The following is a 13430-nucleotide window of genomic DNA, read 5'->3' as shown; positions in this document are numbered from 1 at the left end:
TCTTGCCTAAAACATGCTATAACAACTATCTGGATGCTGCCTATGTTTGGTCACAACCCTAGGTTCTACAATCAGCAGGTGATGAAGCCAGCCAGTCTGGTGTCATTCCCTTCAGGGCAGCAGTTCCACCATACACAGGTCCAGAAATGCTGTCTGGGAGCTAGGGCCCAGAATTGGAAACCTTAAAAATCTACCTGGTACTCTTCTACTGCAGCTAAACTGACACTGAAACCACAAGACAAAGTCCTTCCCATTTTTTCCCTCCCTTTTCTTCAGGCAGAGGAGTCTCTACCCATGTCCACCATCACCACAGGCCCATGGGGAGTAATCCAGGGTACTCCCAACATTCCCTTAAGATTCAAGGGCTCTTCAGTCAGCTTGTAGTGAGTGCTGCCGGGCCTAGGACTCACCCTTCAGGACAACGGGCCACTTTCTGGCCCAGGGTAGGTCCAGAAATGCTGTCCACGAGCCAAGGCCTGGAATCAGGGACCCCAAATGCCCACTTGGTGCTCTTCCCCACTGTGGCCAAACTGGTACCTAAGGTGCAAGCAAAGCCCACTCTATTCTTCCCTCTCCTTTTCTCAAGCAGAAGGACTCTCTCCTCATAGCCACCAGAAATTCGCCATTTCAGCCATTTCAAACTATACAGCTAATTGGCATTTAATGAGTTCTCAGTGTTGCACAATCATCACCATTATCTACTTCCATATTGTTCTCATCACTCCAAAAATAAACTCCATGTCCACTATGCAGTCATTCTTCATTTGCCCCTCTTCCAGGCCCTGGAAAGCACGAATCTGCTTTCTATCTTTATGGATTTGCTGATTCTGTATATTTCATATACATCAGATCATACAATACATTGCCTTTTGTAGCTGTCTTCCTTCCCTTAGCTTCTTTCTCTTAGCTGTCTTCCTTCCCTTAGCTTCTTTCTCTTAGCTGTCTTCTTTCCCTTTAAAGGTTCACTCATGCTATATCTGTACTTTACCCCTTTTTGTAGCCAAATAATATTCTTTGTATAGGTAAATGACATTTTGTTTATCCATTCATCTGTGGATGGACATTTGGGTTATTTCCACTTTTTGGATATTGTGAATAATGCTGCAATGAACATTGGCATACAAGTATCTGTTTGAGTCCCTGTTTTCAATCCTTTTGGGAATATGTTTAGGAGTGGAATTGTTAGGCTATATGGTAACTTTATTGAGGTAACTCTTTTTGAGAAATGTCCAAACTGTTTTCCACAATGACTGCACCATTAAACAGTCTTATCAGAAATGTATGAGGGTTCTAATTTCATCTTATTCTCGCCAACACTTCTTATTTTTCACTTTTTTATTATAGCCATCCTAATACATTCTAACTGTGTTTTCTTTGATTCTGTGTTTTCTTTGATTCTGTGTTTTTCTGTTTGGCATCTATACAGGGTCAATGTTATTTTAACTATATTTTCCTATGTTCTGTATTCATGATGTTCTGGTATTCAAGAGCCTTACTGACTCTGGGAGAGATTAGCCTTCTCAGGCTAACTAATTCCTAAAGATAACAACAACTTGCCTAGGAGCATGCCTTTCATACAAACCAACCAATCCAGCATCTATTCACCGTATCACCCATCTCCTTATCTAATTGTCACACACAAGCCAATGCTTCCCCATCCTGAATGTCCCAGAGCCAGGTACCAGACAACTGGAGATAATGCCCATAGCCCATAGCCTCCTGGAATTATTCAAACTAGCCAATCCTAAACTATTTACTCTGCCCTGCTTTATCTTTACCATGGAAACTCCAAAAAGACTCAGACCTAGATTTTCCCCTTGCTCTTATCTTCTGCCACCTGGTCCAAACCTGGTACTTCTCACGTTGCCCTGTGGGACATGTGATGACCACCCTCCCCTCTGGGACTTGTGAGTATGACACACTTCCTTTCAAGCCTTGTCCTCCTCTCCTGTGGTTGCACCAACTTTACTACACCATATTCAACATCTATATTCTTAGAACAAAAGTGATATCTCATTGTGGTTTTGATTTTTATTTCCCTGTTGATTAGTGATGTTGAGCATCTTTTCATGTGCTTATTGGCCACCTGTATGTCTCATCCGGAGAAATGTCTATTCAAGTCCTTTGCCTGTTTTTTAATTGGGTTGTTATCTTTCTGTTGTTGAGCTGTAAGAGTTCTTTATTCTGAATATTATATCCTTATCAGATACATAATTTGCAAATATTTTTTCCCATTCTGTGGGTTGTCTTTTCACTGTCCTTTGATGAGTGAACATTTTCAGTTTGAGGAAGTCCAATTTATCTATTTTTTCTTCTTTCCTTTTTTTTTTTTTTTTTTTTGAGACAGAGTCTTGCACTGTCACCCAGGCTGGAGTGCAGTGTTGATCACAGCTCATTGCAGACTCAAACTACTGGGCTCAAGCCATCTTCCTGCCTCAGCCTCCTGAGTAGCTGGGACTATAGGCATATACCAGCAGGACCAGCTAATTAAAAAAAATTTTTTTGTAGAGAGAGGGTCTTGCTATGTTGCCCAGGTTGATCTCAAACTCCTGGGCTCAAGCAATCTTCCCACCTTGGCCTCCCAGACTGTGAGGATTACAGATATGAGCCACCATGCCTGGCCTATGTATTTTTTCTTTCTTGGTTGTTTTGGTATCAAATCTAAGAAGCCATTACCAAATTGAGGCCATGAAGATTTACTTGTATGTTTTCTTCTAAAAGTTCTATCATTTTAACTCATATTTATGTATTTGATCTATTTTAATTCAATTTTTGTATATTGTGTGAGGTAGGAGTTCAACTTCATTTGTCCCATCACCATTTGTTGGAGAGAACATTCTTCTGTCATCACATGGTTTTGGCATGCACTGCTTTTTTTTCTTCCAATTTTTTGTTTGTTTTTTATTATTTTAGAGACAAGCTCTTGCTTTGTCACCCAGGCTTCAGTGCAGTGGTGTGATCATAGCTCACCGCAGCCTCGAACTCCTGGACTCAAGTGATCCTCCTGCCTCAACCTCCCAAGTAGCTGGGAATATAGGCATGTACTACTATGCCCAGCTAATTTTAAAATTTTTTATAGAGATGAGGTCTCATTCTGTTGCCCAGGCTGGTCTTGAAGTCCTGGCCTCAAGTGATCCTCCCACTTTGGCCTCCCAAAGTGCTGGAATTGTAGGTGTGAGCTACTGCACCAGGCTGATTTTTGTGTGTGTATGTGTAGTAAAATACACATAACATCAAGTTTACTGTTGTAATCATTTTTTTTGTTGTTTGAGACGGAGTTTCGCTCTGTCGCCCAGGCCGGAGTGCAGTGGCGTGATTTTGGCTCACTGCAACCTCTGCCTCCCGGGTTCAAGTGATTATCCTGCCTCAGCCTCCCAAGTAGCTGGGACTACAGGTGCCTGCCACCACGCCTGGCTAATTTTTGTATTTTTAGTAGAGATGAGGTTTCACCATATTGGCCAGGCTGGTTTCGAACTCCTGACCTTGTGATCCACCCACCTCGGCCTCCCAATTTTGTAATCATTTTTAAGTGTATAGTTCAGTAGCATTTAAGTACATTCATATGCAGCCATCACCACCATCCATTTCTAGAACTCTTTTCATCATACAAATTGGAAACTCTGTACCCATTAAACACTAACTCCTCATTCTTCACTCCCTCCAGCCCCTGACAACCACCATTCTACTTTCTGTCTCTATAAATTTTACTATGCTAGGTACCTCATACAGGTGGAATCAGGCAGTATTTGTCTTTTCATAGCTGGCTTATTTCACTTAACAAAATGCTCAAAGTTTATCCATGCTGTACCATTCATCAGGCTAGGGTGAACCTCAGATTTATATAGGATTTCTGTTTTGAAGCCTTGACTGGTGAATAATACTTCATATTATGTCCTCTTGGTCATCATCTTTCTTTTTGTGTTGTCACCTGTGCCTTTACCACGGTCCAGTCTCCTGATATTTTTTTCCGTTTGAATCTCTCCATTCCTTATTTGATGTTCTAATTTGCTCCATCCTCATTTTCCTCAGAATTCTGGCTTTGCCTCCTGGTCTTAATGAATGCCGACTTTCCCCTGAAGATTTTGTTCCCCTGCAACATTGAATTTATGCTTTTTGTGTTTTTTGGTCTCATTCATTCAGAATACTGGGTCAGTGGTTGAGTTCAGCTCTCTTTTCATTCTCCAATGCTACACCTGAACCAGTACTCCTCTGCTCTTATGTTAAAATCCCATTCCTTTGAAGGATTCCATGACATTTGCATATGTCATTCTCCACTCTATCTGTGCTATCACCTATTGACTTCCTGGTTACTAGTTCATATCCCCATCCACATGGCTTATAATCTTACCTATGCTCATGGTTTCAGTTGTCCTCTAAAGTGGATGACTTGCGAAGCTATATATTCCGCTCAAATCTTCCCCTTGAGCTCTGTATCTAACTGTCTGTTGGGCATAGCTATATGGACAACTCTTAAGCATTCCTAACTCAACATGTGGAAAATTGAAAAGCCAGAAATGTGGGAGTCTCCCTTGATTCCTTCTCTCACTCACACTTTCTCTTGACTCTATTATCTTAATATTTCTGGCCAATATTTCACTCTTCTCTTATCTCTACTGTTGGGGCTTGGAAGATAACACCCCAAACGATGACACTTTGGCATGCTGAGTACTTTGAAGAACACTGGAAAGGCTCAGACGCAAAATCTCTTTCTGACCTTCTCTTGCTCTTCTTTCTCCGGCTTGCCTTTCTCCCCAAGGGAGGCCATAGAACCTAGAATTCCTCTTCCCCAAGGCAGGTCATAGGAACTAGAACGCCTCTCCCCCAAAGTCTGCCATAAAATCTAGAAATACTACTCTAACCTTCCCCCACCTTTCAGTGTAAGAGCTGGCCTGAAAGGAATTCTCTGACCTACCTCGACTGAAAGTAAATCATAAGACCCACATTCCAGAAGGAGTCCTGACCTGTACCCAGGAGGGAAGAATGTCACACAAGGAGGGCAGGAAGAATCTGAACAGTCAGGCTCTACTGGGTTTCCCCACTCAATTACTATTAGATCATTTCCTTTTTGTCTAATTGCATTTCTCCATGGCTGTCCACTCTTCATCAAATCTAAGCATAAAAAGGGGCAGATTTCCCTGGGTTTTTGGGTCTTCATTTCAGAAGGGTCCCGTGTCACATAAAACTTTGATTAAATAAATTTGTAATGCTTTTCTTTTGTTAACCTGTCTTTTGTTACAGGAGTGTTGGCCATGACTCTTATGGCGGGGAGGAAAGATATAATACCTTTCCGCCCCTAGACTACTTTATTTCAGATCTCTCATTGTAAAAAACTGAATTATGAAAACAATCTCCTAATTGGTCTTGCCAGCCCAATCCATTCTTCATACAGCAAATAGTAGACTAAAATGCAATCTAGTTATGTCACTCCTAAATGGTTCTCTTTATATTTAGGTTAAAGTATACAGTCTTAGTATCATAGTATACAGTCTTTTTTTTTTTTTTTTTTTTTTTTTGAGACGGAGTCTCCCTCTGTCACCCAGGCTGGAGTGCAGTGGTGCAATCTTGGCTTACTGCAGCCTCCTCCTCCCAGGTTCAAGCAATTCTCCTGCCTCAGCCTCCTGAGTAGCTGGGATTACCAAGCGCCCACCAGCACACCTGGCTAATTTTTGTATTTTTAGCAGAGATGGGGTTTCACCATGTTGGCCAGGCTGGTCTCGAACTCCTGACCTCAGGTGATCCACCTACCTTGGCCTCCCAAAGTGCTGGGATTACGGGCGTGAGCCACCACGCCTGGTCTACAAAGTCTTTTTGTGAAATAGCTCCAGTTTGTCTTTCCAGACTTATATCGTACTATTCACCCCACTCTCATGTTCCAGCTATAATGAATTTACAGGTTGTCTTAAAGTGGCTGAACCTCCCTCTTCTACAGCTAGTTAATTCTTATTTTTGTCATTTAAATCATCTTGGGAACTTCCTCCTCTAGGGTCCTCACTCAATTTGAGAGTAACTGACCTTCTTCATTCTCTTAAAGTCTTGTCCTTACTTTTAGCATAACATTTATCACATTGTATTGAGGGACCATAATCTCCTTACTGAATTCTGTCTATATTTCCAGCATAGGTGTGGGTGTTTAGTAAATACTAGCTGCTGTGAAGAGATCCCATGCTGCATGTCAAGGCTAAGGTTTACTTTGTAGCACTTGATGAAGTGTGGTTATGAAAGGAAAAAGAGAAGATAGAATAGACCAGACCGAGTGCAGTGGCTCACGCCTGTAATCCCAGCACTTTGGGAGGCTGAGGTGGGAGGATCTCTTGAGCCCAGCAGTTTGAGACCAGCCTGGCCAATGTGGTGAAACCCCATCTCTACAAAAAAATTCAAAAAGTTAGCTGGATTTGGTGGCATGTACCTGTAGTCCCAGCTACTCAGGAGGCTGAGGTGGGAGAATCACCTGAGCCTGGAAAGTCGAGGCTGCAGTGAGCTGTGATCGTACCACTGCACTCTAGCCTGGGCATTGGGAGTGACTGCATTTAGCAGGAAAGCTGAGTCCACTGAAGGTGCTTTCACAATTATGGTGATTCTGTGCACGTTTGTTTGCTGAAGTAAAGGGAGCATAGTTGAGAGAGAGAGAAAGAGGTTGAAGATATAAGAGAGGGGATAGAAATAAGATTACTTGGAAAAGAGGAAAGGTTTTCACCAAGTTTTCTTTTTTCTAATTTTTTTTTTTTTGTTTGAGATGGAGTCTCACTCTGTCACCCAGGCTGGAGTGTAGTGGCGCGATCTCGGCTCACTGCAAGCTCCGCCTCCCGGGTTCTTTAAGATAATTTTTTAGCCTTTAGAAGTCTACAAGGTATTCATTCCATCAAGGCTGAGTTCAATGTCGCTTAACATAACATTCCCAATGAAGCATTCATGGTATACATTTATTTAATAGAATCTTCATCTTTTCCTGGTCCAGGAAGGAGATGGATAAGAAATACACTTGATAGAAGTTAAGAAGTAAAAGTTTCCTAACAAAAATCTGGAGCTGCCTCACAATCAATGCTATTAGAATGGTTGGTATACTTTCAAAGCATATGCCTGGAATACGATGACATTTTAGAAAGGGCTTGACTCTTAAGATAAATGTTACCTATATATTATAAATGTGTTTTTTATATGTAAGTACACACACACACGTATACACAAGTACGCACACACATATACACATACTAAGCAGTGTGTGTGTGTGTATATATATATAAATTGTTGCTTTCATGATTATTGAATGTGACATTCTGATTAATTATTCTGGTTTTAATAGTTATTTTATTATACAGCCTGAATTACTGATTAGAAAAATAAAGCACAAGAGTTAGAAACAGCTTACATTAAAACTACGCAGTATTCATGAAAAGGCAGTTTCGGGGCCTCAGTCATCACTGTGAATTTTTTTTTTTTTTGAGACAGAGTCATGCTCTGTCGCCCAGGCTGGAGTGCAGTGGCGTAATCTCGGATCACTGCAACCTCTGCCTCCCGGGTTCAAGCAATTCTCCTGCCTCAGTCTCCGAAGTAGCTGGGATTACAGGCGCACGCCACCACGCGTGGCTAATTTTTCTTGTATTTTTAGTAGAGACGGGGTTTCACCACGTTGTCCAGGCTGGTCTTGAACTCCTGATCTCAAGTGATCCACCCGCCTTGGCCTCCCAAAGTACTGAGGTTACAGGCATGAGCTACTGCACCCGGCCTAGTCATCACTGTGAACTTCCACAAACGCTTATTGAGAGCCAGTTACTCTGCACAAAGTACTGTGCATAGAGCTGGGAGGGGCACAGATGTTTAAGATGCGGATCCTGCCTTTAAGAAGGTATATTAGTTATTATAAGTTTCAATTAACCAAATGTGTGATGATTATTAAAAGTCAGTGTTATACATATTTACTTTGTTTTCTATTCTGATAAAGCTCATGTATGCTTTTAATTTCCCTTTAAATCTTAACTAATTTCCAAAACTATCAGTGTTTCATAAACAGCTTATAGTGCCCAGACAGAGTGCCTTGCCCTTAGTAGCACTCATCCTATTTTTGTTGAACTAAAACGAACAGCTTCTCCAGTTTTAACTCTTGCATGGTTGGCAATTGGCTGAATTGGAATGTGAAGACACATTTAGAGGAGAGAATGTTCTGTCTGAGTGCTGCAGCTGTAAGAATCTCTTCAAAAAACATAAAGTCTATTACATAAATTATGTACTCTTTAAACTCTCATGTTCATTTACACAATTGATCATGGAAACGACTTTAGAAATATGTGTATCAAATATTTAGCATATTTTTAAAGCTTCCTTAATAACATCACTAATAAGTGGATGCAATTTTGTGTTTATTTACGGCAAACACCTATGAATATCAGATAACCTAATTATAGTTTATCAACATTACCTTTGAATCATTCCAATGGAAATGTCCTCTCTCACTGCATTCATATTGTTTCGATGCACGAGCATGGAAAACAGCAGATTATTTTCCATGATCATAGATTTTAAATATTTACTTGCTAGCGCTGCATAATTTAATGCACTAGAGTTGGAAAGCAGTTTGTATGACAGCTGATGCCATGTCAGTGTTGCAGAATATAGTTTCCTCCTGTGATTTCTGTGTGAAGTTGTAAAAAGGAAAGGTACTCTACTCCTTTTTTTCTAACCAATTAAAATTTGTTGTGGTAAATCTACAGAAAACCCAAGTCTGTAGTATACACACAATTTACTTTTGTATAATTATATAGTTATTTTAAGAATCCAAGCATTGTTTCTCATGGCCTGTTAATGCACAATACCAAAAATAAAATACATGCATTCTTGTAATCCAGGTCTTTATGAAAGTTACAAAAAGGCATCTAAACAGCTTGTTAGATGCATGCTCTCTCTCCTAAAAAAAATCAGAACAGAGTTTGGGGATTTCGAAACAGGAAACCACAGGCTATGGAATCATGCAAGAAAACTACTTTGCTCACACTAATAAGTGTGCCATTTGTGATCTTATCATATCCTTTGTTTGTTGTTTTGTTATTTAGTTGTCCAAGTACATGAATAAAAAATAAATAGATCCAGCTACCTGTTTCTGTGAGAATAAAAAAATAATTTAAACCACCAAATCCATTACAAAATTGAAAAAATTTCAAGTTTAATTTTGAACTTTTCAACTCTTCATTCTTGAAGGTTTTCATTCCCATGTGGTTTCATAGTCCGGTGGCATAGACTTCATATTTTATTTCTAGTTTTTAGTATAATTTCCTATGTAATTCAGAAGCATGTCTGGTAGTCCTTGCTCCAACAAAATCTGCGGTACTGTAAAACGGCATAGGATTACATTTTAGAGTAACAGTATTTCTCTTGACATCATTTAGGGGTGAAGATAAAAATTTCCACTTATTTATTTATTTATTTTTTTACTTTCTTGAGACAGGGTCTTGCTCTGTCGCCCAGGCTGGAGTGCAGAGGCACAATCTTGGCTCACTGAAAACTCCGCCTCCCGAGTTCAAGCGATTCTCCCGCCTCAGCCTCCTGAGTAGTTGGGACTACAGGCGCGCGCCACCGCACCCAGCTAATTTTTTATATTTTTAGTAGAGACGGGATTTCACCATGTTGGCCAGGCTGGTCTGGAACTCCTGGGCTCAAGTGATCCGCCCGCCTCGGCCTCCCAAAATGCTGGGATTACAGGCGTCAGCCGCCGCGCCTGGCCAAAAATTTCCACGTTATAAAAAGCATCTTCGGACCGTCCTTTTTTCTTTCTTTCTTTTTTCTTTTCCCACAAAGCCTCGCTCTGTAGCCCAGGCTGGAGTGCAGTGGCGCGATCTCTGCTCACTGCAACCTTTGCCTCCCGGGTTCAAGCGATTCTCCTGCCTCAGGCTCCCGAGTAGCTGGAATTACAGGCGCCCGCCGCCACGCCCGGCTAATTTTTTAATTTTTTAACAGAGACGGGCTTTCACCATGTTGGCCAGGTTGGTCTCGAACTCCCAAACTCAAGCGATCCACCCGCCTCGGCCTCCCAAAGTGCTGGGATTACAGACGCGAACCACCGCGCCCGGCTGTCCTGTGTTTTAATGCTTGAAAATAATCTGAATATGGAAAATGAGTGCACATATCCCTTGATGTTTTATAAATAACCTACAGTCCTAATAATGGCTTGGCTTAGAGTTCCTTCACAACAGGAAAAGAAGGCATCCTGGCTTTTTTTTTTTTTTTTAAATCAAAGTGAGGCTTGGGTTGGCTCTATCTTGGTCCTGAGTGCGAGGAAGGAGGGCCGCAATGCATGCTGGATCTTGCAGTTCCTACGCCAGAGGCAAGGGCGTGATGCTGCATGGCCTGCTGGTAGTTGAAGTCCAAGTGCTCGAGAGGAATTTATGGCAGCCGTAATGTGGTTTGTCTATCAGAGAGACAATGCTCACAGACGGATACTTTCTCTTGGTTCTGCGCTTGCTGCATTGGTGGATTAGCGGCTTGGGGTGGCGAACAGGTGGGAAAAAGGGATGGATAAACTAAGCATAGCAGAGGCCTTTACGCCGCTGCTATCGCTACTGCCAATCGCAAGGCTTTCGTATCCCGGAAGTGGCTGATCTGTTGGATTTGACGCGGAGGCGGTTCCTCTTACTACGGTGGCCGGGGTGCTCAAAGTACCTGTAGCTGCGGCGCTGAGGTCGGAACGTCTGCGTGTGTGCGGGCTGGTTTTGTGGCGGCTGCTGCTAGAGCTGGAGCATTTCCCGGGTTGGTGGCTCCTGCACATTTTTACAGTTCTCCAGTCCTTCTGTTTCGGTGAGGGATCGGCTTGAGGCTAAAGGAGTCGAGAAGTTTGGGACTTAGCGTCTCTGGTCCCCGAATGACTGGGTTTCTTGCGGGGGTCCGCCTTCAGTGAAGACCCTGTGGCCAACCATCTGGGTTCTCTGAGGGTTTTGGCGCCTTCCTTGTCTCTCCTTTCTAGTGTCATTTGTCTTCTAACTCTTCCTCGCTTTGTCCTGGGTTCCAGAGATAAACCGTAAGCCTAACTGTGGGCAGCTGTTCCTCCTTTCCTTGCGGTTTTCTTAGATGTTGCAGGCAAGACTCTTTCCCCTGATCTATCGCATCCATTTGACCTCTCCTCATGCCAGTGCTCTGTCGGCTCTGTTTTTCCTCGTTTAAAAAATAAAAAAAGGGAAATAATAATAATAACTGGATCCCCACTGTCTCTCTGTTCTCATTCCTAGCCTCTTTCTCCCTTTTTGGTGTTTGTTACTGCTTCAAGCCATAACACACTGCCTTGCATATATTAATGCCTTTCCATCTAAATATTAACGTTCATTCACTTCATTTGGTTCCCGCTCACCGTGAACTCTCCCAACCCTACCCGCGTCTAAGGGCTTTTGATGTTGGAGGTGTAGAATAAATTCTTACATATGATGACTATATTCATATATGAGAACCTTCAGCGGTCAACTCAGCATCACTGCTTATTGAGTTTATATTTCTTGTGATTTCTTTGGCTTACCTTTTCGTTTTGTATTGGTTATTTACCCACATGGGGCTCACTGCTACCCTATAGTTACAGAAGAATACCTCGTCTTACATCTTTTTATATCCGAATTACTTAGGAGTTTTCTTATGTTTTCCTGCTCGGACCATATGTCCCCGGTGGGTTTTTGGCAATGATTTTGTATCAGTTGATGGCAGAAAGAGACAAGGGAATGATCTTCTTGCTTGCTTGTGACTTGTAATTAGATTATGAGCCATTGAGAGTACCCAGAGGGAGTGGAAAGGCTTTGAAAAGTAAAGTCTATGTATTTTCTGAGTTTCAAATTGATAAAGCTTCTTCTTTGAACAGGAAGAGTTTCTATTTAGTCCAATAATCTGAGGCTATATTGGATTACTAGTTCATTCGCTATAAAATTTTTAGAACCACATGTCAAAAAGTGGCCCATCTAAAGAATTGTATAATTTAGCAAAAAGTCATTAAAAGCCATTTAATTAATGCTCTTTTTCTTTAAAATAGGATTCAAGTATTTGGAAAAATGTATTTATGGTGATTGGTTATGAAGTATTTCTAGATGTTTTGATGGTTCTGGTGAACAGCATCGTATTCTGTTCACTAATGTTTTATAAAAAGGCAGAAATTTTCTGGCTTTCTGGGGAACCACGTAACTCAAATGAGTTTGCAGCTCGTTTTCTATTCCAATTATTGCACTAAAGAGGTTCTTATACTAAGATTATCATTCTTTTTTAAGCTATCAAGTATGATCTATACATGTCAGTAAAATATAAATATTAATACTGGTACAATGTTAAATTGGGATTATTCCTAATTAATGCACAAAATGCTGAAATGGTTTCAGCCATGCTTAAGATTTGGGGCGAAATATATTTCAGAATAAATTTACTCATATAATTTTTTATTGAAAAAAATGATAAGGTAGCCATTACTCAATCTTTTAATATTTTTCCTGAGATTTTATTCATTTAGTAGGAATTTAGTGACTACTTACTATTTAACTATTGTCACAAAATCACCAAAACATTTATTTGTAAGAGTATCCTCTTGTCCTCAGCTCTGCATAGATACTTTTAAAGCATTAGCTCAGTTATTCCAACTAAGCTATTGAGTATTATTTACATTTAACAGATGAAAAAACTGAAGGTTGAAGAATTTAAGGAAATTAATTCAGTTCTTTTCGACTCTTCCCACTGTACAACAGCTGCAAGGATCTGTGCTCTATCCTGAAATATATAAAGAGCGTTAAATCAACACATGCTTACTGAGCAGCTATTCATACCAGACACTCTTCAAGGTGCTGGGGATATAGAGTGAACAAGAAAAGTCCCTGCTCTTAGGGAGCTTATATACTCTAGCAGAATGTATGAGATGTAAACTTCGCCTTCAAGAAGCAGAAAATGTAGTCAATATGTATTAGATTTTACGGGAGTGTTTTAGAATGTTAAAGGTGAGAAGAGAGATAACTAGGGAATGTTTCATGAAGATGAGATCTAATCTGGAATTTAAATAGTGGTTAGGGATTGGTAGGTAGAAATTAGGACCCTGTCTCAAAAAAAAAAAAAAGTGAAAATCTATGATATAGAATAATTGGTGAGCCTTATAAAGCACTTTATTTTTATTTTTTGGACTATTTATAAGTAAAATTGTAATATTTGACATGCATTCAATCATTTAGCATTTATTTATTAACCAGACACTCTTCTAGGCCACAGTGGTATAGTAGTGAGTAAATACGATGTTTACCCTCATAGAATTTACTAACAGAGGAGGCAGACATAAATCAAATAGTCAAAGAAATTTAAAGTTACAACTGTGGTAAATGCTATTAAAAAAGGACTTGATGTTACACAGAGGAAGAGCTGATTACAGAGGGGATAAGAGTGGAGATGGGGAGAGGCCAGTTAGAAGATTGTTGGAGTGGCCCAATTGAGAGATGGTA

General features: G+C 40.7%; 1 protein-coding gene across 2 annotated transcripts in view; it reads left to right on the top strand.

Annotated features, from left to right (window-relative positions):
- The first annotated feature begins 9784 nt into the window (after positions 1–9784).
- Positions 9785–13430, top strand: part of ATG4C (autophagy related 4C cysteine peptidase) — an 81856-nt gene continuing 78210 nt past the window's right edge. Inside the window, exon 1 of one of the 2 annotated variants that reach the window (XM_019019202.2) lies at positions 9785–10734. The gene's annotated coding sequence lies outside the window, so the exon portion shown is untranslated. Of the gene's footprint in view, positions 10783–13430 lie in introns of both variants that reach the window. The other variant, XM_019019194.4, reaches the window with a different exon arrangement.

The sequence above is a fragment of the Gorilla gorilla genome, chromosome 1 (genome assembly GCF_029281585.2).
Source record: "Gorilla gorilla gorilla isolate KB3781 chromosome 1, NHGRI_mGorGor1-v2.1_pri, whole genome shotgun sequence".
Taxonomy (NCBI): Eukaryota; Metazoa; Chordata; class Mammalia; order Primates; family Hominidae; genus Gorilla; species Gorilla gorilla.
Note: the sequence above shows the minus strand (reverse complement) of the source record. Positions and strands in the feature narration are given on the sequence as shown.